The sequence below is a fragment of the Terrapene carolina genome, unplaced genomic scaffold, assembly GCF_002925995.2.
Source record: "Terrapene carolina triunguis isolate 2854851 unplaced genomic scaffold, T_m_triunguis-2.0 Scaffold136, whole genome shotgun sequence".
NCBI classification, from domain to species: Eukaryota; Metazoa; Chordata; order Testudines; family Emydidae; genus Terrapene; species Terrapene triunguis.
Window position 1 is genome coordinate 5,657,643 of NW_020664487.1, and position 3,396 is coordinate 5,661,038.

Genomic DNA, 3,396 nt, shown 5'->3' on the forward strand with positions numbered 1-3,396 from the left:
AGTTAAGTATTATTTATTGTTATGACTACCAGCAGAGAACATGAATCAGAAGTAAATATAAGTAATTTCTGTTTCATACTGAAGCTGTAGCTCCATTACTGAATATATGAAAAGCATGCAGTCTTATTGTTAAAATAATTAACAGTCTGGAGACAAGCTCAAGGAGAATGGGTTAGGATGGGGTTTCATCCCTAGAGCTCCTGGTAGGGAGGTGCACTTCTCCATTACCCTCTCCACTGTGGTGTGGGTTAATGACACAATTGATTCTCCAGGATCAACATAGAAGTGGAAGCATACGAACTAAACTTTCACTGAAATTCAGGATGGGGTGGGGTCGATAGTTTCCAATCATCTAGTCTGATCTTCTGTGTAACACAAGCCATAGAACTTCCCCAAATTAATTCCTATTTGAACTGGAGCATCTCTTTTAGAAAAACATCCACTTCTGATGTAAAAATTGCTAGTGATGGAGAATCCACCACAACCAGGGCCGGCTCTAGGCACCAGCAAACCAAGCACATGCTTGGGGGGGCACAATTTCAGGGGCGGCATTCCGGGAGTCTTGGGGCAGCACAATTCCAGGGGTGGCATTCCAGGAGATTGTGGGTTTTTGTTTTGTTTGTTTGTTTTGCTTCGGCAGTTGCGCTCTCGGAGGTTTGGGGTGTTCTTTTTGTTTGTTTTTTTGCTTGAGGCGGCCCTGCCCACAACCTTTGGTAACTTGTTCCAATGATTAATTACTTTCTGTTAAAATGTACACCTTTTGAATATGTTTTCAGCCAAATTCTGATATTTGACAAATCATTTTTCAAATGTCCAGTTTAACTGGATAGTTAGAAAGCAACACCCCACTGCAGTACTAGTGGTATAGCCAATTTGGCCACTTATATCTTCCTTCCAACCAGTTCTGCTATTCTGATGGTGGTGACCCCAACCATTCAGAAAGTTTTATGAAGAGGCTCTGCTCCCTTCTAATCCTTCACTGTGGAACTGGTTACTTCTACTCCCCTTCTAGTTGCAGGCAGTTTATATCACATTCTCCCACTGATAGTTCCCTCCCATCCTCCCTGGGATCAAACCCTGCGATCAAGCCACAATATAGGAACTAGGGCTGTCGAGCCATTAAAAAGATTAATCACAATTAATCGCACCGTTAAAGAATAATAGAATACAATTTATTTAAATATTTTGGATGTTTTCTACATTTTGGTTGTCACCAAACTTGTTTGAGCAATTGGCTGAACAAGAAGTAGAACTGAGTGGACTTGTAGGCTCTAAAGTTTTACATTGTTTTGTTTTTTTGAGTGCAGTTCTGTAACAAAAAAAAATCTACATTTGTAAGTTGCACTTTCACGATAAAGAGATTGCACTACAGTACTTGTATGAAGCGAATTGAAAAATACTATTTCTTTTGTTTATCATTTTTACAGTGTAAATATTTCTAATCAAAAATAATAATATAAAGTGAACATTGTACACTTTGTATTTTGTGTTGTAATTGAAATCAATTTATTTGAAAATGTAGAAAAACATCCAAAAATATTTAATAAATTTCAATTGGTAATCTATTGTTTAACAGTGCGATTAATTGTGATTAATTTTTTTAATCGCAATTAATTTTTTTGAGTTAATCACGTGAATTAATTCCAATTAATTGACAGCCCTAATAAGAACGTATAGTCTATAGGGAGATTTCTTGTCAGATTCCTCACTCTAGCAAACTATCTTTTTGCTACAACCAACAAACTATTTAAAGAGATATGAATTTCATTGTGGGTCAATAGAACGAACAAGAGAGCCTTAGCAGAGCATATTAATTTGCTTTATTTTTTAGAAGCCAAAAATAAATTTTCCCAAAGGAAATGTAATTCTTGTCAGAACAGATTTAATTTCAAATGTTTATATAGAAAGAGTGGATAACAGCCTTTAACTAAGATTAAGAGTTTGGTACTGAAATTCACATACAACTGTATAATCAAAAGTACTTTTTCTATTTCCAGGGCTTTTTAATAATGGGTTATGTGACAATAGTAAGTTAACAACAAAATATTATGGGAAAAGTAATAGCTAACCAATATATTCCATTTTGTGAGGGTGAGGTTGACTAACTATATGTATTTGTTTTTGTTACTAACATCCTGCTGCAGCAAATGTTTAGATAACAAATAGGATGTTTATTTCTCGGTTATGTGGCTTTTGTTTCAGCTTTTGCTGTTTTTCAGTTTATGTGGTGTTCAGCCAAATGCTATGATTATATATTTAGCATACACAAGTATTAATACCACTGTCCCCTGATACTTGTGCTCAGCTAACACTTTAAAGGAAATGTCCGTATTTTCTGGTGTGCACACTAATTCCCCAACCCTGCAAAGATTTACACAGATGCTTAGACTTTAAACACATGACTAACCCCTTACTTCAATGGGACTACTTGTGTGCTTAAAGTTAATCATGGGCATAAGTCTGTGCAGGATCAGGCTCTAAAACACCATAGATCAAATTCTGGCCTCAGTCCCATGAACGCACCATGAGTATTATCTTCACTGCTGCAATTGAAAGCACGCTTTAGCCCATGGTATTTGGGTGCATCAGACATTTTCTTGAAGAAGTTAAGTAGGTGCACCTCTGAGGTGTATCCAGTTTTAATATTTATAGGAGCACAAGGGATAGTTCAAATTCATTTTCAAACCTTTGAGGGAATATAGTAGGGTGTGACCAGGAACAGACTTTTACCCCATGTATGTAGATACAAGCAGAGAAGTAAATCAACCCGTCAGTTAGCAGTTAAATGCAATGATCAGTTAGTTAATGAAGATGTGCCATAATTCCCCCCAAAAGGTTCAAAGATACATTTTAAAAATACAGAGGGGCAGCTAGCTCCTTAGCTGGTGTATTACACTTGTTTCTGCCCGGTTTTGAACCGGGGACCTTTCACGTGTTAGGCAAATGTGATAACCACTACACTACAGAAACATATATATTCTGATGTAGCTCCATTGATTTCAACCACACTGATTTGTGACAGCCAAGGATCTGCCCTAGAGCATGTGAGAAAAGTGTCAGATTTGAACCAATCCCATTTTTTCTTTTAATTAAAATAATATTTTTAAAAATCATGCATCTCTTTCCTACCAGCCTATTGTGGGAGACACATACATGCCTCCTATACCTCCTCCTTCATGCCAACTAACTTTTCATCACTTTATATAGTAAAATTAGTTGATGCATTGTAAAGCACAGATACTGCAATAGGCACTGAGAAGTATGGATATACCCAGAGTTACTCATGAAATTATTTTATAAACCAAGACATTCAAGTCTCAGTAGCCACGTATTAAGACAGGCTCCTGTGCTATAAATCAGCTACATGATCTTGTGCTATAAATGAGCCAAAGTGCT

At 36.7% G+C, this 3,396-nt stretch overlaps 1 non-coding gene across 1 annotated transcript; it reads right to left on the bottom strand.

Moving 5' to 3' along the window:
- Nucleotides 1-2,897: 2,897 nt before the first annotated feature.
- TRNAV-AAC lies at nt 2,898-2,970 on the bottom strand. Its single transcript has one exon. It is a non-coding gene; the product is annotated as a tRNA-Val (tRNA).
- Between the last annotated feature and the right edge of the window lie 426 nt (nt 2,971-3,396).